A 21,208-nucleotide genomic window follows, 5' to 3' on the forward strand; every position below is an offset into this window, starting at 1 on the left:
AAATTAATAAAATATATTTTTAAAAACAGAAGAAAGTGGAAGGAGATTAAAAGGGAATGACAGAATACAAATGAACTGATAAGGGAACTATCCTTCACTACTAACACAAAGTTTGGGTTGGGCTGGGTTAGCTATAAGAAAACCTCCTGTGAGCAGTATGTGAAGAAAATTATTTTAGAGTGACAGGAGGGCTGCGAATACATATCAGTTGACAGAGTTCACCGTGGAATATCTGAGGCCCTTGTTTCTAACTCCAGAAGAGAATAAACTTGGCATTATGGCACACACCCATGATTCCAGCACTCTGGAAATAGAGGCAGAAAAATCAGATGTTCACGCTCTATGGCAAGTTTGAGGTCAGTCTGTGATATGAAAGGAAAAAGTTATGAGGAAGGGAGGATGGAGAAGAAAGGGAAGGAGGAAGAATCAAGAGGGGAAGGAAAACAAAAACCACTCAAGTTGAGACTAATACTACTGCTTCATATTATATTGCAAATGTATAATGGCTATGACCAGTGCAAAGTTGAGTTCTGTCCTTTGGTAAGACATCTGGATCTCACCAGACAAAGATTTTATTAATTTTAAAGAGGCCATGAATCTGAAGGAGAGTGGGAGGGGTGTCTGGGAGAGAGGAGAGGGAAGAGAGAAATGTTTTAATTAAAATATAACCTAAAAAATAAAAATAATTGACTTAAAGAAAAGATTTTATTATTTTTAAGTGTGTGTGTGTGTGCAAGTAAGTCTATGTACATATGCACATATGGGTTCAAGTGCCTACAGACATCAGATATTCTATTAGAGCTACAGATGGCTATGAGTTACTTGACATGGGTGCTGGGAAACAAACTTGGCTCCTCTGCAGGACTAGTATATGTTCTTAACTATGAAACTATCCTTCCTGTTTTTCATTTTTTAGTGCATGCCTGTAATCCCAGCACTCAGGAGGCACAGGCAGGCAGATCTCTGAGGCCAGCTTGGGCTACAAAGTGAGACAATCAAGGCTACAGAGAAAAAAACCCTCTCTTGAAAAACAAAGAGTTTTTTTTTAAAAAAAGTAACTCTCAATTTTATCCTAAGTGTGGGAAAAAAGTCTTTACCTGTTATTTGTAGATACTTTCTGTCCTATGTACAACCACTTTAGCCTTTCCACCAAATGTGCAAAAGTTCAACGAACCTTACAGGCCCATCTGGCTCACCTCCCATCCTCTTGAGAAGCTACCCTCTCACAGCACATTGAACAGCCCATGAATACAAACAGGCCTGAAGTTGACAATCAGAACAGCCAGCCTATTTGCTTCATAACTATTCACATACTGCTTGACAAAATGATTTTGAATATAGTCTTTGGAAAGATAACATTAAACATTTATTATGTTGTTGATTTTCACAGAATCCTTTCAAAACTAGAATTAATAATTCAAATAGACTATCAATGAAGTTGGAATTAGCAAGGGCGATATTTAATTGTAAGCAGTATAGTAATCAGTGTATAATATTTAAACTAATTACAGCTTTTAGTGAAATATCTGAAATGAGAAGTGGTTCTTTAAATAGAAATCTGATAGTCCATTCACAAAGTTAACAGACTTTCCAATTCACTATCCTAATTGATTTTAATAATTACATAAGCTAAAAATGACTTACTAAAATCACATAGCCTTTTCTATAAATATAATAAGACAAATGCTTATTTGTGAGTTAATAACGGAATGATGTCCATCCAAAGCGTCTTCAGGGATCCTTAGAAATAATATGCTTTCCCCCAAGGATATCTAATGGTTCAATTTCTTTCCTGACTCAGCCAGTGAGTCCCCCAACTTCACAGAAAACATGTTTGAGAGCCTTGCTTTGTATGCATGCCTAAAGTTAATACTTCAGAATGTTAATATAAAAACAGTGGGCCCCAATCCAGCCCAAGTGAAGTGCTTACTATCCTATACCTGCTAATTACGTGCTTATAAAACACGATTATTAAATGCACTTAGAAAGTTCTATATGGCTAAACTCAAACTTGATTCAACTATGCACACTCCCATGACTCACTCTCTACATCTTGTGCCTCAAGCCTAACCCTAATACATCTCTGAAAGCAGCCACTGAAAACTTTAAATCCTAGACCAAATCTTTTTAGCAGATGAATTTCTCAAGCAGGACATACCAACTAGCCTAAACAATGACAGCACTAGCCACCTAATCCATAACATTTCTTCCCAAATATTCTTGACCTATTACCCATCTCTAGCCTTTTGATTATGGATTAATAATTTAAAGTCAATAAGTTAATATGCTTCTTGCCATTCCTTCACCTGAAACGCAAGTAAGCCTTCTGACTTTTCTGGACTAATTCTGAATTTTGTGTTCTCTGGAGAAGAAAAAGTGTATGAAAGAATAGAACTAATGATAAATAGCAGATAACCACTGTCAACTAAATCACAAGCTGCTACCTTTGCTCACAAGCCTTCTGTTTCTTTACTCACACTGTGGGAACTGATCTGCAAGGGCTCTCTTAGTCTTCAGAGAATACTGAGAAACCCTTCAGTGTGGCTTTCACTGCTCATATAAGGCACTTCAGATGAACATTAGACATAGTACTTCCTTACAAGAATGCACCTTTATCCTTTAAGTAGGCTTCTTTTTCCTCTCATTTTTAGAGTATACTGGAAAAGTATGTTAAAAACTGTGGAGGGATCAAACGTAAATATACACAGACACAATGTTACTTTAAAAAGATCTATGAGAAAAAATCCTGAGAAGCTTCAATGAAGGAGCTGGCTCATTTACATACTTAGGAAGCAAATTTATATGGAACAGCAAATGCCTTACAAAATAAAGTTGGCCTTGAACTATATGTACTAGCATCTCTGATCAGATATTTCCACGATCAAGTCTTCTTGGAATGAATGGCAAAATTTAATGCAAAATTCATCCCAGGCTTTAACATAAACTACTATAAGCAGAAACAGATTTATAGCCTGAGTATAGAATCATTCTTTATTCTTTTAGATCCTAAGAGTCTAATAGCCAAATTAATTTCCTGGTTATAATGTTAGTACACCTAGTATATTTGTAGGACAAAAGCAAGCACAGACATCATTATACTATGAGTTTGCACGGCTAGGTTATAAGTAATATCTATACTGTGATACAGGACATCTTTTTGGGAACTTGACACAAGCTAGGGGCATCTGGAAAGGAGGAACTTCAGTTGAGAAAAAGCCTCCATCAGAGTAGCCTCTTGGCAAGCCTGTGGGGGCAGTTTCTTTCTTTTTTTTTTTTTTATTGTTTTTTTTTCCATTTTTTTTATTAATTTATTCTTGTTACATCTCAATGTTTATCCCATCCCTTGTATCCTCCCATTCCTCCCCCCCCCCCCCTTTTCCCATTATTCCCCTCCCCTATGACTGTTCCTGAGGGGGATTTCCTCCCCCTGTATATGCTCATAGGGTATCAAGTCTCTTCTTGGCAACCTGCTGTCCTTCCTCTGAGTGCCACCAGGTCTCCCCCTCCAGGGGACATGGTCAAATGTGAGGCACCAGAGTACGTGAGAAAGTCGTATCACACTCTCCACTCAACTGTGGAGAATATTCTGACCATTGGCTAGATCTGGGAAGGGGTTTAAAGTTTACCTCCTGTATTGTCCTTGGCTGGTGCCTTAGTTTGAGCGGGACCCCTGGGGGGGCAGTTTCTTGATTGATGGTTGATGTGGGAGGGTCTAGCCCACTCTTGGCAGTGGTCCTGTGTTGTATTAGTAATCATGCTGAGCAAGGCATAAAGAGTAAGCCAGTAAGCAGCATTCTTCCATCTTTTCTACTTTAGCTCCTGACTCCTGGTTCCTGCCTTAAATTCCTACCCTGACTTCTCTCAAAAAATGGACTAGAACCTTCAAGGTGAAAGAAACCTTTTCCTTTTCAATTTTTTAGTCAGTGCTTTATCACAGCAATAGAAAAACAAACAAGTGTCACAGACAAGTCACACTAGTGCTAGGAAAAAGCCCAAGTCTGGCTACAGAAGCAAACTGATTATTAGGTCCAAACCGGGCCCCTAAAGTGGCAGTGCTGCTGACAACATCCTAAATGACAGCCTGGGCTCAGCTTGGGCAGAGCTCTGACTGGGGAAGCAGGATTGCTATCAGATAAGCAACAAAATGATTCAGCATTCCTCAGAAATCTCCTGAGGCACGTTTGTGTTTCTTAGGAAAAGTCATTACTTCCCTTAAGTGTCCCCAGTGGTCAACTACCTCAGGCAATGGACGTCTAGTTCCTGATTAACCCAGTCTGGAACAACAGATCAAAGCCCCCAAGCAAAATTCCAGCCTATTCTGGCCCACACCTCTCTTCCCACCACTACTAAAACTGACCCGTTGTTTCCTGCTGTCTGCTGTTCTCTGTACCTCTCCCAAATGAGGCAGCCCAGCCGTTTGAATCCCTGAATAAACATTTAATTCTACACAGAGTGGTTTAGTTCAGTGCTTTCACTGAGCCCTTGCTTACAGTGATCAGTCACCTAGTGTCTAAGGTGGCAGGTGGCAGCTGCCATTTGTGCCCTCACACTTCTCTCCATATAGCTAACTTTTCTGCTCTGGCAACCCACTTCTCTTTGTGGATTATTACACTTACTCTTAGAATGTCAAAACAAGTGCACTCACGATTTTCTAAGGCTTCTTTATCTAAGCTGTGATAGTTTCTTTTCTTCACCTCATTAGAGAAATTGGGTACAGATTCATTTCTTCTCATGGTTTGCGAGGGAAGGAATGGTAGAAGAAAGTGGCTCACATCATGGTGGCTAGGAATAAAAAAAGACTTTCTCTTTTTTCCTATTTAATTCTATCTGGTGTCCAGCCTACAGAATTAAATTATTCACATAAGGGGTGAATCTTCACCCCCATTAATCTCTGGGGATGTTCTCATAGACACACCAAAAGGTGTGAGATTCTAGATGGCCTGAGTTCAGCAGGGACATTATTAGCTAGATGGCCTGGGCTCAGCAGTGATATTGTTACCTAAAGAAACATAAGATTCCATGAGGCTCCGACCTAGCATTTGCCAGCTGAGCAAACAGGTTGAATTGCAGGCTGATAACAAGAACAAACTGAGGAGAATGAGTTAACTATTCTCCACCTGCCTCCACCTCAACCCTGCCCCCGGAATTTACTACCTCAGACCCCCACGTACCTGAAAGCTGTCTCCTCCACTTAGAATTTACTACCTCAGACCCCATTCACCTAAAAGGTCACCTATTGATAGCCTATCACCTGATAACTAAACATGGTTGTTAAGTTCCGCTTCTGTCAGAGGGTATTTAAACCCTCCACCCTTACAGACTGGAGTTTCCTATCTCTAAGAGCTTGGTGGACCCCTTCGCGTCAGCTAATAAACTCTTTTGCTTTTGCATCAACTTTGGACTCTGTCTCTCAAATGGGCTTCCAGGGATAAACTCAGAAGACCTGAGTTTAACAGTGTGCCTTATTAATCTCCCAAGCACTTCTCAGGTTAAGCAAGCAGACAGCTACTCTTAAAAAACAAACAAACAAAAACAAAAACCTCTATGAAATTTTAGTGCTGCCTGTATGTATTTGCATGTAGGACCATCTACCAGAGCATGGGTAGCCTTTCAAGGATTTTATATAGCCATTTACACTGGGATGAATCCTTTCTCAAGCCATATACTATTCTAAAAGAAGGTAAAACCTTTGATTCTGCAGAGAAGCTAGTTAAGCTCTGGACATAAACAACTTAAATGCTCCAGGAAGTTTCTGAAACTGACATTAGGCATCTCATTCTCCAAGCATCTGTAAACAGTATCAAGTGAAGGGACAAGCTAAGCTACCTAGAAGATGCTCAGACCACCAACAGAGTTAACTAGATGAAACAGGTTCCACTGAGCTGTTTGGAAGATGCTCAGACAAGCCAAGCTGTCTGGGATAAGTTCATATCAACTGAGGGACCTGGAAAGGGCATTCTCAAACTTGGAAAGCTACCTACAGGCTGTACAGTGTGCTCCAGGTTTCTAGCTTTTATGAGCTGTTACCCACGCTGCTTTAGGCTTTGATGATGTAGCTGTCTTTGAGTCATTTCTATTCTTGTAAGTAACCCCTCACCCATTCCTGTAAGTAATCACAAAAAACCCTCATTGGTTCACCAATTTGGACTTTGGTGGTGTCTGTACTTTAATATGTTGTTGATTCCCTATCTGTAGTGAGTACACATCTGTTAAAGTCTCCCCAGGTATAGTGCCACACAACAAGGGGCCACATCTTAGAAAGCAACGTATTCTTCCTCTCCTAGAAGGCATAAATTGCCAGTATCTTCTCAGTTAGGAGTGGATCTTCATAAGCCATCCATGCTGGGATACTGGCCGCCTTGCTTCTGTGCAGTTCTTGTGTATGCAATAATAGACACTATGAGTTCATGTATATAACAACTCTTCCTTTTTATTTTACCTACTAAATGAAATAGGGAAATTACCATGTAGCACCTGCTATACCTTATGAAGAAATCTCCACCACCCCCCTAAAAGCCAAGGTCCTAAACTAAGTTCAAAAGTTCCAGGAAGCTAGCAGAAGAAAAGCTGCTGATTCTAACCCCAGACATCCAGTGGTTGTAAAAAGAGAAAACAACCCCCACAGTTGCAAAGACAGCTTGCTTAAGGAAAATAGCTAACATCCCATTTTGCCCCCAGTGAACCTTCTCTTTACTCCTCCAGATCCTTAGCCACAAAATTTCCACCTGCAGTCACTGAGTGACTGGATCCTGTGGCCTGATCGTTCTGGGGTCAGAATTCAAGGTGCTACCTCTCTGGATTTAAATAAAGCATGTTCCAGCTGATCAAGTTCGTTTAAATTCGCATCTTTTATTTCTTCCTATAACCGAATTCATACCTATCCTTACACTGTATAATCCTCCCATTTCATGTTTATAAGATATAAACAATGAACAAAAAGCACACACTACTCTTGAGAAAAAGGATGACTAGATACCAGTGAAGAGACTCTGGCTAGCTCAACCATGGCAAGCATGGCTCTGGAAGGCCTTTCTCTTCTCCCCTATACCTTCAGTATTGCTAAAAACCACTGAATTGTATTCTTAAAGCTAGTCCCCAAGGTCTAGCCCTTATTTGGCCACTTCCTCCTCCTAAGGCTGACTACCAAGGCCCAGCTATCAAAGTATTGAAATCTAGCAATCAACAGCTCCCTTCGGCTCACCTAATTAACATGACCAATTGAAATTAAACACCCCATGCCAATACAGGGTTTCCCCTTGTAGCTTTGTAAATAGCCATTTTCCTCTATGCCATGTCTGTCTGCTCTCTATCCAGAGTCAGTCCTTTGTAGTCACCCCTTCTCTGGGGGCAAATGCCCCTTCCCCTTCTGTCTTGTCTTCTACCTTCTTTGTCTCTTATTCCCTACCCTTTGTCTCTCTGGAGCAAGTAAATCTTCTTTGTGCTGAGAATCCAGTCTTGGGGGTCCTGAACCAATTAATCCCTTCAATCAGCATGAGAGGGATGGCTAAAACTAAACTAAAACTAAAATTCCAGGCAGAAAAAAATAGGCAAAAAATAGACCAAAAAAAAAAAAAAAAAAAACCCTAAGATGAAAAGTTTTGAGGAATCAGATCGATTTAGTCACATGATCTACATTAATATTAACCAGGCATCTAAGGAGATGTTTTGGTTAGAACTCTAAGAGAATCTGATCTCACTGAGATGGGATTTCCTGACTGTTTGTTGGCCTACATGGTTTTAAGTAAAACTGCAGCTCTGATGTATATACATTCATATTAAGCAAGTACCTCTCATAGTCTAGACTTAGACTGTTTTAATAAATATTCACATAAGCTTTCAAATCTTCACTTGAGACCATTTTGCTTTATGAATCAAAAATGTGTACATTGCAATGCTTCTCTTCTGTAGCTCTCACATAGTCTTACCTCTATAAGAATCTTGAGAAAGACAGGCACTCAGCACAGATGGAAGCAGTGACCTGAGATCTGCTGGAAAGAGACCAAATTTGGAGAAGAAAAACAGTCATTCTGAGTAGCAGGCTACATATGTCCCTTTGTGCATCATAAAACCTTACCACTTTTTTTCATTTGATGATCTCAGCAGGTATTTCTTACCTTTCATTGTCTAGTGAAGTGCTTGCCTACTATTAATGACTATATTAACAGGACCAGAGGAAGGAGAGCAGACCCTCTGTGCTAACTATGAAAGAAAATTCAAAAGAAAGCTCCCAAGTCTACTATTTAGGAATTAAACAGCATGAGGCTTTCTGGGAACACTTGTGGCTATCTGAAGTTTTTTATTTCACTGTGGAACCTCAGGAATCTGGCAGACTTAGCTATGATGAGATAACCTCATCAGCTCCTTCTAGGCCTTGGGCACAGCTTTTTAAATGATATGTTCCACAGAAACAAATAATAGTTCTTTTAAGCCATTTGGAGCCTCAAGTAGACATGTTCCCACCATAAGAGGCAGCAAGTTCCCATACTAAGTTCCCATAAGTTCAGACACTAAGAATATACTATGAATTATGTGAAGGAAAACTTCTTTTCACATGTTTACATTCTCATGGGAAGACCTTCAATGACTCTGCATCAAGTTTCACAAGTGGAAGTGCAAAAGCTCCTGGGAAGATCATTCTTTGTACTGCTTCTACACACGCTGTTACCAAAATTATACATACAACTCATCCGTATGAACCACCCAGCTTTCGAAATTTTGTAGATTATCCTCTTTACCAAAACACACAATCTTTAAGTTCAGTTAGCTACTAGGCCTCTCTCTATGTATAAAATATGAGTTTAGAAATAAAAAAAGGAAGTCAGACACTTGAACAAGAAAGTATATATTTAGATTTAAAAGCATATCATCTTTTCAGAATATGGATATTTTCATTAAAACATTAGTTAGAGTAACACCAAAATGTTCAAAGTGGTCATGACTAGATAGCTGGACTGTAATTTTAAATGTATTAAATGCTGCTGAGAACTTACTCAAATGAACCAATAGTGTATCTTTTCCTAAATCTGTATTCAGCTATGTCATCATAATTGTCTAAAATTATTCAATGTGACAACGTTTACAGCTGAGAAACTGGAAAAAAGCCACATACCTGATTTTTCTTTTCCTGTAGAAAGTCAATAGTTTTTTTTAATTACTTTTTTTAGTCTCTAGACTTTCTTTGTAACCACATATTGTAACTATAATTTAGATGTTATTTTTAAAGGAAAAATTGAGCCTATTAACTTCTGTGTAAATAGTGCTTTTTCATGAAGTACTCTGAAAAAGCTCCTTGTCCTCCATAAAAGAGCAATTAACCATAGGGTTGGCTTAAAATTACCCTTGCAATCTAAACTCTCTCTGGTACCCATGCATAGAAGCAGCATGAAAACACATTTCATCTAAGTAAAAGTTTCAGGGGGTAAAACCACACCATGGATTAACACATTAAAACTCGAAATAACTGGGAACCCCTTACAAAGTAGCCCCCAGTTGAGGTGAAAGGGAAAGGTCTGAACCATTTGACATCTAAAAGAAATGTTCTACCTTAAGTTCTGAATAAGGTTACTTTCACTATTGCTATGTTGTCCAAATTCTGAGGATATCCAACCAAGTAGAGACTTTCCATTTTACATTCTTCAATCTTATGACTACTATTAAAATCTAATACTTAAGAAAATCACCCACTAAGCTACTCTCAAGCTTTTCTCCAGAATCTCCTAGTGAAGAAATTCAGGATGACTGTGCAGTGGTACAGAAACTTCATTCAAAAGAGAAACTATCACAATTATTAGTTATCGATGAGTAGATAAGTTTGCATCTATACCATGCCACTTCATGAAGGAACGAGGCTAGCACGTTCCTCTAGGTGATTCTGGATAAAACTTTCTCAGAATACTTCTAGCCTCAGCTTTCTGCTTGAAGAGAAACAAAAATGACCTCTACTTTCTAGATATTTGAAGTATTTAACTAATTTCATGATAAATCACAAGGCTTTGAATTGTCAAAGTACTGTTATGAAAGAAGTTTTAGGTTCTATTTTTAAAATATTTGGTTCTTTTGCTTTATTTATGTTCCCCCTTTGGCTGAGTGTGAGTCATGGGGTAGTGTAACCTAAAAATAAACTGTAACCCATAACAGAAAGAAAATAATTAAATAGGACAGGGTAGGGCTAAAGCAAGAGTTACAGTCATGTTCCTATATGTGCATTCTGGAAAGCAGGACTACTTCCTGTACTGCCTGTGAACTGAGTCCATTCCAAAGGTTAGTGCACTTACTTCTCACAATATGTCTACCAACATAATGAATCAGTAAGACCAGCTCAGTTAGTGTCATGGCTACTCTAAAACCCAAAAATCCTGGGCACACTTGTATGGGCATTTTTTTCTTAAGTAAATCTTTAATCCAGATCTTTTGAGGTGGGAGGATGCACCTTTAATCTGGGCCCCACCTTCTGTTGGCAGCCTACATAAAGGGCATGGAAGAAGGAAATTGCTCTCTGCTTGCTGCCTTTTGCTGGGTGTGGAGGGGGGGAGAGTGAGAGGTTGAGTCATTCTGTAAGTTCTGTTCCTCTAGAGAACCCTGACTAATAGTTAGGAATTATTGCTGTTTAAATGTGAACTTATATTAGAGGACCATGTTTTAAGACTTGATCCCTAGATAGTGGTGGTGTTTTAGACTTTCCAGAGGTGAAACATTTCTGGTGGAAGTGGGTCACTGTGGGCAGGCTTTGATGTTTTATAGACCAACCATATGTTTTGTCTTTTTTTTTTTCTCCTTTTTGATTGTGTCATGTGATTTCTCACTCCTATCTGCCTTCCTAGCCACAATACATTATATTCCTCTAACGGTAAGCTAAATAAAACCTCCTTCCCTTTAGTTGTTTTTTTATTGGGTATCTCAGCACAGGAAAACCCTTGGGTGGTTGTCATGCTAAATTTAAGTCCTGCTTTGCTCTAATCTCCAATTCCTCCCTGTTGGAACAGGATTTGTTTATTTTATGTCACTGTATAATGGAAGTATATAACTTTTTGTTTTGTTTTTAAAAAAATCTTATGGGGGCTTATAGTTAAGAGATTTCTTTGAGTATCAGAAAAGAATGGATGTCTGAAATACTGAGACTATGGAGAAATTTGAAGTTACAATGAGTCCATTCTCTATTATGAGATAGCCATAAGCCCAGTCATATTCTTTATCTATTCTATGCATTCTAACTAGAGATACAACAACATCAGCTTCTTCTCACTGTGCTCCTAACACCATGTCTTCCCTACCACAATGTATTCCCTAGACTGCTGGCTCTCAGCCTATGTATTGCCACCCATTTGGGGGTGGAAAGAACCTTTCACAGGGCTCACATATAAGATATCCTATATATCAGATCTTTACATTAGAATTTATAGCAGCAGTAGAATTATAGTTATGAAGTAGCTATAAAAATAATTTTATGGTTGGGGGGGGTCACAATAAAATGAGGAACTGTATTAAAGGGTCACATTACTCTAGAACTATACACCAAAACAAAATCTTTTCCTTAAACCACTTCTTGTCAAATATTTGGTCATAGTGAGGAAATTAAATAATACAAGAACCAAGGACAGTTACTGGTTAATCAAGTTTGCACAAGGTCTATCCGATGCCATGGCAGTCTAAGAAGGAATCTATAAAGCAGTGAAAGTTAAGATATGTAACCCAGTTAAGAGCTACACAATACATAATACTTTATACATGCTGTTAATAAGTACAGGTCATAAGACAAACTATTAAAGAGGCTGCAGTGCAAGGCCGCATTTCTGGACATATACCACAGTGGGTAACAATTCCTAAAATGTAATCTTTCTTTAGAAGACCCTCTATTCTAAAATTTGGTATTGTAATATATTAAATGCTTTGATCTCAAATTGACAGGAAATTCTATAGCCCATTAGAAATCAATTCTGGGCCTGGGGAGATGAATCAGCAGTTAAGAGCTTGCTGTTCTTGCAACGGACCAAGATTCAGTTCTCAGCACTCACATGAAGCTTCACAACCGTTTGTATCTTCATTTCTAGAGGATCACATGATATCTTCTGTTCTCCATGGGCACCAGACATATATGTGGTACACATATATACATATAGGCAAAACATGCACACACATCAGATAAATAATATTTTTAAAATGGAATCTTGATGAAGTTATTGTATACTTAGCCGGATAATTGACAGTAAAGATAAAATCAAGTTCAGATGGAGGAACTCTACATACCTGGGAACAGGAGCACAAACAGTAAGTTGAGTAAAAACAACAAAAGCAAAGTGCTTGCCAATCAAGCCTTTGCTACTATATGAAACAGAGTCTGGCCTAAACAGGGACAAGAAAAAACATTTATTATATAGATCAAGTATTTAGTGACATCCACTTGACAATGATTTGTCACACTCAAACAAATCTTATTCACCCCTCTGTTTCTCTTATATGCCTTAGCACACAGAGCACAAATCCTTCCCACAAATTCCAATGCCTGAATTTACTGACAATTTTAACAAGATCTTAAAATGTACAAATGTATGTTAGAAACCAGCTGAATAGATAAGACTATATAAAAACCCTACAGTGAAAATCAGCTAAGTGACTTTTAGATTCCCAGAATGCCTTTAAGTCTCAGAAACATCTTCAAAAGAAATGGAAGGATAAAGGTTTGCAGAACTGGCTTATTTATTACTTAAATTGCTTGTGTATGCTTTCTGTATGAGTGGGATAGACCCATAGCTCCCATGTTTGCTATCACCCATTGGTTGCATGGATCCTATATCCCTACCTACTCCCATTTCAGAAATAGACCCGGCTTTCCATGTTCTCTTCAAAATCACATTGTCAAATCCCCCAAAAACTAACTGAACATTCCAACTCTCTCTTGACTCTTTGTAGTTTTGTCTTTGTACACTCCACTCCAGACAATCCTTCCACTATCAGCTAGCTTTTCTAAAATCAATTTTTAAAAAGAGATAAAAATGTTGACTTAAGCCTCAGAATCCATTCTTGTGAAATGAGAACAGAATAAGGATGTTACTGTGTCTCAGTGGCAGCCACAGCACACAAGATGGTAAGTAGTAACTGGAAAAGAATGCCTCTGCCTAACTAAAGAAATAAGTTGTGCCAGGCATGGTGGCGCACGCCTTTAATCCCAGCACGCGGGAGGCAGAGGCAGGTGGATCACTGTGAGTTTAAGGCCAGCCTGGTCTACAAAGTGAGTCCAGGACAGCCAGGTCACACAAAGAAATCCTGTCTCGAAAAAAAAAAAATAAAATAAAAAGAAATAAAAAGAAATAGGTTGTGTGATTAGAGAGTGAGAGGGGCCCACAGGTAAGAGCATGTACCGTTCTTAGAGAGGATCAGATTTAGGCTCCCAGCACCCACATCAAGTGATTCAAAACTACCGGTAACTGCAGCTCCAGGGGATCCAATTACCCTTCTGATCGCCATACACGTGTACATGCACATAACAATAAATCTTAGTGTATGTGGGGGGAGGGGAATAGGTTGTAGAGACAAAGTCTCTCATAAAATGAGTCAGCAACACTCTAGAAGTGACACTATCACTGTTAGTACTATGGATCTGTAGAGACTCAGGGAAAGTGTTTCAACACCTATTTTAATGATAGCATGAGAAATTGTTCCAGGGGAGGGAATGACTGGTACTCTGCAAAATATCCATCACATCTCATAGCACACATATGTTCTGAATTTCCATAAGTCATCTTAAAAACTGGTTCCCATTCTACCTTCTTCACTTTACATAACTGTAAGCAGGCCTTACAAGTAGTTGTCTGTCCATCACGCTCTAAAGCAGGTTCTGCAAAAACCTGTAAAAACATTTACCTGTGAGTTGGTAGTCAAGCACTACCTGGTTGGGATACAGGTGCTCTATCCCAGGGGAACTTCTGAAAATGGACAGGGAGGCAGGAGGCAGGCATGCAGAGAAAAAGAGAAAGTAAGCAGCACATTCTATTTCTGACTACAGAATCAAAATTACTATTCAGATTTTTGACACTCCTTTCCAAACGAACATGGTTCTTACTGAACTCATCAAAAAGGAACTATTAAATATTATCTACTAAGCAATGCCCATTATTTTCGAGCAAGGGAATGTCAAGTTTATCTTATCAAGACCCCTATGAAGATCTTATACAGGATTACAGATCCTTTGAAATGTGAAACTGAGCTTCAAGAGCATTTCAAATAATACTGGGGGCAGCAATCAGTAACACAGTAAGTTAGAAAGGTGGTTATCACACAGAAGCTAATATGATTTAGGGTAGTCCTAAATTACTCTAACCACTAATAGTAGTACCATGTTAATACTGAATTTAGATCTTAGAGTACTAAGAAAGGAACAAACCTCACACCTTCTAATACTGTCTTTTGAGGACATAACTTGGAAAACATTCCCTATGGGACTCTAGGGGTCAAGTGGTTACAGTAAAATACCTTTAAGCCTGAGACCTAAACACAACTACTATAGCTCTCACTCAGGCCTAGCACTCAGCTTGAAAAGTTAGGATCTGTAAGGCTAATGTCCATTTCCTAAACCCTTCCTACATCACAGTAGAACTTCTAAGCCTACCAACAATTCGCCTTCCTGACTTGAGCAGATAATATTTGAAGAACAAAGACACAACTAAAGGCTTGTCACTTGTTACCAAACCTGTTAACACGAGTTGAATCCTAACAGGCCCCTATACAGGGGAAGGAAGAATTACTTCCATAAATTTTCCTCTGACTTCCTGACACATGCCATGGCACACACTTTTACACACACATGTACACATACACACATACACATGCACACGCAATCTCTCTCTTTCTCAAATATTTTTAAAGTATCCAGAAAGTTACTTAGCTACAAGACAACTCTAAATCAAGAATAAACTAGGTGGCTGGACATGGTGACATACACTTTTAATTACAGCACTCCAGAAGCAAAGGCAGATAAATCTGTGTATCTTCAAGATCTTGTCTACATACCAAGTTCCAGACCAGTCAGGGATACAAAGTATGGCACTACATGAAAATAATCTCAACACAAAAGTGGCCAACCTGGGCTATTTCTTAAAAAGGGGAAAATCGGGGAGGCAGAGGCAGGCAGATCTCTGAATTCAAGGCCAGCCTGGACTATAAAGCAAGTCCAGGACAGCCAAGGCTACACAGAGAAATCCTGTGTCAAAACTACAACAACAACAACAAAAAAGAGGATGATGACAGAGAAGAATGAATTTGAACAAACCATAATTAAACCCACAATTCCATATGCAAACTTTAAAAAATAATTTTAAATGTTTGAAATCATTTAGAATGATGAGTTTCTCTTTATCTTGACTTGAATACATACTAAGTATCATGCAATAGAGGCAGGAGTGGGGCCAGTATGAGGCACATAATGAGGTCCTGAAAAAGTAACAAACACAAAACAAAATGCCTGCATTTAAGGCAAGCATCACTGGAAGCACTCCTGCACTATATCAGCAAGGGGGCATGTGTGCTCTGACCTTTTTATCCGAACAGGATGCTGCACACGCTCTATCTTCTTTATCTGCAAATAGAAAGTTTCTAAGTTATTTTCTTCCACATGAAAAACACCTTGGAACGAGTAGCCCCATCAGAATTTCCAAATTAATAACACAATTTAACTTTAAAATATCTAACTTTAACGCTACACAGAAAAGATTGGGAGAAGTGCTACACACTTAAAATTACAGCACCTAAGATGGAGAAGCAGGAGACTCATGAATTCAAGGCCAGCCTTGGCTACATAGTTAGACTAAGGCCAGTTTAGACATCATAAAACGCTGTTCTCAAACAAATAGGAAACCAAAACCTAACCAAGCAAAAAGCCCCATTACACAACATGACTTGCAAGTGTAGTGTTTTCTGAGACACTGAGACGGCTTTTACCACACAGTAAAAGCACTTGCCCAAAAAATAAAAATAAAAAAATAAATAATAGCACTTGCCCTGCAAACTTAGCAATTTAAGATCATTTTTCATTTTTCACGGTAGGGAGACATTAAGTGACCTCTGCAAGTTGTCCTGACTTCCATAAATACTCTGTGTCACATCTACACACACACACACACATACCCATACGCATGCACGTACATAAACAAGTGAATACACACATCGTATAAACAACAATATAGTTTATTTCCTAATTTACCCACTTAAATGTCTCACACTTTTCAAAGTAAACATCCAACAGACTACAGGTCCAACTGAATTATTGGATGCTACCAGCCCCCAAAAAATAAATATATTAAAACAGAAACTTTTCTTCTTAAATCACTATATGAGAAGACTGGTGTCAAAATTTAACCACACAAATGACATTAACAAATGAGGGGGACCCACAAAATTCACAGAAAGACAAGTAGCTATCAGCTATTATTAAGTACCCTAAGTTTTAGATTAATCTCTCAGGGTGTATTTTTTTTTCCTGGTTGAAAATAACAGATTCAAGTTAAAATTTAAACAAGCACACAATTTCAAAAACCATCTGAAAATGTACAATAAGAAATATATCACATCTGTAGCTGCCACTGTGCTGTTTCTTTCTGTGTCCCTCTTCCCTCTTCCCCCTTCCTTTGTCCTCCCTTCCCATTTTTTTTTTTTTTGAGAAGATGCCTGACTATTGAGGCCAGATTGTGCTCAAATTTGTGATATCACACTGTCCCTGCTTCACCCTCTGCACATACTTTTCCTAAGTAACCAGGAATACAAGTGTATCACTGCATTTCCTCCCTTTTAAATAAAAAATGCCACCGAAGTATAAAACCATACATAAGAGGGTCCAAAAGCAACAATTACCAAATAAAATATTAAAGAACAGGTTGTAAAATAAGAGCATAACAATAAAGCCAATGTAGCTGAGCCTCAAAGCACACCAGCTTATAACGCTTACCAACCTTATCTTAAAAAAAAAAAAAAAAAGAAAGAAAAAGATTTCTTTTACTTGCATGGGTTTTTTCCTGCATGTACATGCATCTGTATACACTATGCATTCAATACCTGTAAAGGCCGGAAGAGGGCAACAGATCCCTTGGGAATAGGGTTTCCCACCACCTTGTGGGTGTTGGGAATCAAACCTGGGTCCTATAAAGAGTGCTCTTAAACTCCTAGACATCGCTCCATACTGTCCCCCATATGTTTTTGCCCCCACCTCCTGACTGCTGGGAGTCCATACATTCCTACTTTAGTCATTAAGAGTTCAGTTTAACTAGAGCGTTGTTCTACCAACTTTCCTAACCATTAAATAAAAAATAGGAGTCAGGCATGGTGGCACACGCCTTTAATCCCAGCACTCGGGAGGCAGAGGTAGGCTGATCGCTGTGAATTTGAGGCCAGCCTGATCTACAAAGCCAAGGCTAACAGAGACCCTGTCTCAACAAAAGAAAAAAAAGGAAAAAAAATGGGCTTCATTATATTTTCTTACATATAGACCCTTAGGAAATATACTCCCCATCAAGGTCAAGACTTCAAGTCGACACTCCCCCATGGACGCTTACCGTTGTAGATGCTCCCCTTCACTGCTCAAGGTCCTCACTTTTTTTCAGCCAGCTGTCTTGCTAGCTTGCCTCAGGGGCTTACCGCCCCCTCAGCTTTCCGGAGTGTCGAGTTTCTCCACAGATGACTCCGAAAGCCAAGACAAAATGGACGCTTCGCGTCCTGTGAGCCTCACTTTTATAGGCAGTTTAGTGGCCACACCTCTACGGATTTCAATTGGTTGTAGCTAAGATGATTGACAGGGACACCGTCTAATCGCATCTTCTCTTTAACTAGAGACCCCGCCTACCATAGATACTTACTCCTCATTGGTGAAAAGTGTTGGTATTTAAGTCCTTCTGACCGTTTGGGTGTCCTAAGAATTGTGGGAAGCCCAAAATAAAACCCACAGTGACGTAACCTTTATTCCACAACCTGATTGGTTCCATCCCAAATTAAAAAAGAAAACCTGCTCTCAGGAAGCGCGCTCCGCTAAACCCCACCCCCACCCCCACCCTGCTCTTGAGAAGCGCACATGCGTGGTCATGTTATTCCCCCTTTTCCCGCCAGTTCTACTTCAGCCTCAGAAACGGCTACTCCAGCCAGGCGTAGAGGCGCAGGCCTGTAATCCCAGAATTCGGGAGGCAGAAGCAGGCAGATCACTGTAAATTCAAGGCCAGCCTGGTCTACAAAGAGAGTCCTGGACAGCCAAGGCTAACACAGAGAGACCCTGTCTCGAAAACCCAAAAGAATAAAGAAAAAAAAAAAAAAAGAAAGAAACAACTCCTTTTATTTTATTTATTTATTTAATTTTTGGGGGAATGAGAGTTTTCAAGACAGGGTTTCTCTGTGTCACCCTGGCCATCCTGGCCTCTCTTTGGAGACCAGGCTGACCGCAAACTCACAGCGATACACCTGCCTCAGTTTCCCCGAGTGCTGGGATCAAAGGCATACGCTGCCGCCTGGCCAGCCAGTTAGGCCCTTTTATAAACAGTTTTCCACACTATTTCTACCTTAGCTATTATAAACTGTTATTCCCTTTTATGGAGAAGTTTTAGTTTTATGTTTTTGTTTTTCTACCTAAGCCATTAAAAATACACCCAAACACCTGAATCCTGGCTGGATTTAATGTGGAAAGGGGCCAGAGAACTGAGGGACGGTGTAATGGAGTTCAAGTCTACCATAAAAAGAACCACCAGGCTCAGTACAGATTATAATTAGCCAAAGTTATTTAAACTGGTAGCAGGGCCACAGTCTCTAAGCCAAGTTAGAGATATGCCTTACCAAACCAGGCAGAGGATAGGTTTTTAAAAGTAAAAAGTACAATTACTCCACCATGGAGGAATTTATAGCTATTTCAGAAACTGTCTCACTCCCTTTGTGCCTGAGTTTACAGACACTAGAGCAATAAGTTAATCATTTGGTGGTGGCACATACCTTTAATCCCAGCTCTCGAGAGGCAGGCAGATCTCTGTGAGTTCGAGATCAGCATGGTGTACAAAGTAAGTCCAGGACAACCAAGGTTACGCAGAGAAATCCTGTCTCAAAAAACAAACAAACAAACAAGAGGTTGATCATTTCAGCACAGTTACACAGTTCTGAGGAGGGGGCAAGGTCAGGGTTTTCAGGAATTAGATCAGAGACCAATGGCTACTAAAGAGGGTGCCTGGTACAAAATGGAGTTTCCTCAGCCAGCATATCAGTGAGCAGCCAGCAGATGAGGTGGGAAGCTCCCAACTTCGTATGTAGAGGTTTGAACTTGTGTGAATATTGACATAGTTCTATGACGCCCAAGGCAAAAAAGCAGTGAATGAACCACATCTGCCTCACAATCAGTCCCTAGAAGTTTAGAAGAGAAAGTACCACAGGGGGAGAAGTGGGACAATCTTATCTATAGAGTTTAGGGGGCAGCACATCATTTACTAAGTTGGTTACTTCAGTTTTTCTGGGTTTTTGTTTTGTTTGGTTTTGTTCCAATACGGGGTTCCTTTGTGCATCCCTGGCTGTCCTGGAACTCCCTTTAGACCATGCTGGCCTCAAACTCAGAGATCTACCTGCTTCCCATGTGCTGAGATTAAAGACATGCACTATCACTAGCTACTAGCTACTTTAGTTCTTCTTGCTTAGACCACCAAAAGCCTTAAACACAAGAGAAGATGAAAAATTAGAGAGTTTTATTGATTTTTTTGTAGTACTGTTATAAACATTCATGAACACAAACGTAAAGAGAGTCTTAATTATGCAAGTATGTGAGCCTTCCTTGTGAACAGAAATCTGTATTTTGGAAAAGTCTCCTAAATGATATAACTAGAGTTTGGGGAGGGGTTGCAAATGGCCTGGCTATAGCACGCCTAGCAGTACCAGCTCAAGCACCCATCCAAATAGATTAATTAAAGAGACAACGATTAATAAGTGTACATTGGGGAGAGGGGACGATTAGCTTAAGGTTTAAACACAAGAATTAGGACAGGAGGACGAGAGGTATGCATAGTAAGTATTCCAAGCTAAGATGTGTTTCCACTTATTTTCATGTGTATGTGTGTACATGTATGTACATATGTGTATGCATGTATGTGTGTACGCAGGTACATGTCTGCATTCACATGCACCCACACACACACACATATCAATGAAAATGAAAACACCAAAAAAATAAAATTATGCCTACAGAGATAGTCCATCAAGTAAAATGATTACAAAGTAAAAGGAGCTGGGCCTAGAGAGATGGTTCAGCAGGTAACAGCATGAGCTGCTCTTCCAGAAGATCCTAGTTCAGTTCCCCAGCACCAGTGCTTTCTTTGGGCCTCTGCAGGTACCATGTACAGGTAGGTGTACATCCAGACAAAACATCCACATGGAAAAGATAATTTACATTTAAAAATACAAGTTAAGAGTCTGAGTTTGATCCCCAGTACTAACATAATACATGCGATGGTACATATTTGAAATCTCAGCATTAGGGAGACAGAGACTGGTGGATCTCTGAGACTGTCTGGTCAGCTAGCCTAGCCTCGATAGCTCCAGTCTAGGAAGTGATACCCTGTGAAGGAATAAGGTGGAAGACATTTGTGGAATGACACCAGAAGCTGATCTCTGCCCAACACATTCACACACATAAAAATAAAAGTAAGCAAGCAATTATATTCACACAAAGAATCTACAAGAATAAAAGAAACAAGATTCACAGGGGGAAAAATATAATTCAAAGTTTATACTCTGATAACTACCAACAATTTTGAAAGTAAAATATATCTAAATATGATGGACCCCTGTGAACAAGGAGAGTGAAAGCATGTAAGAGGCAGAGGGAATAGATGACACAAAAGAAACAAGGCCCTCTAAATCAATAGGACCAATGCCCACATGAACTCACAAAGGCTGACGCAGCATGCCCAGGGCCTGCAGACGGCTGCGCTAGATGTGGTCATAGAGCTGAAAGGAGAAGTAGACACAAGTCCCACCCCTAACCCAGAAGCTATCTCCATTGGAGAACCACTTGTGACAGAAAATTTAGTTTCCTCCAAGGGAGTCCCACTGGGCAAACAAACTACTCTTAAAGGCAGGCCCCATGCCCAGCAGTAGACGGCTAACAGAAAATGAGCTGAGGGGCATCTTTGGAGGTTCTTTGCATCATAGTGTCATGTCGGGCCTTTTCTTTCTTTAAAAAAAAAAAAAACTCCTTTCTATTTTGTCT

Source organism: Acomys russatus, chromosome X, assembly GCF_903995435.1.
Source record: "Acomys russatus chromosome X, mAcoRus1.1, whole genome shotgun sequence".
NCBI lineage: Eukaryota > Metazoa > Chordata > Mammalia > Rodentia > Muridae > Acomys > Acomys russatus.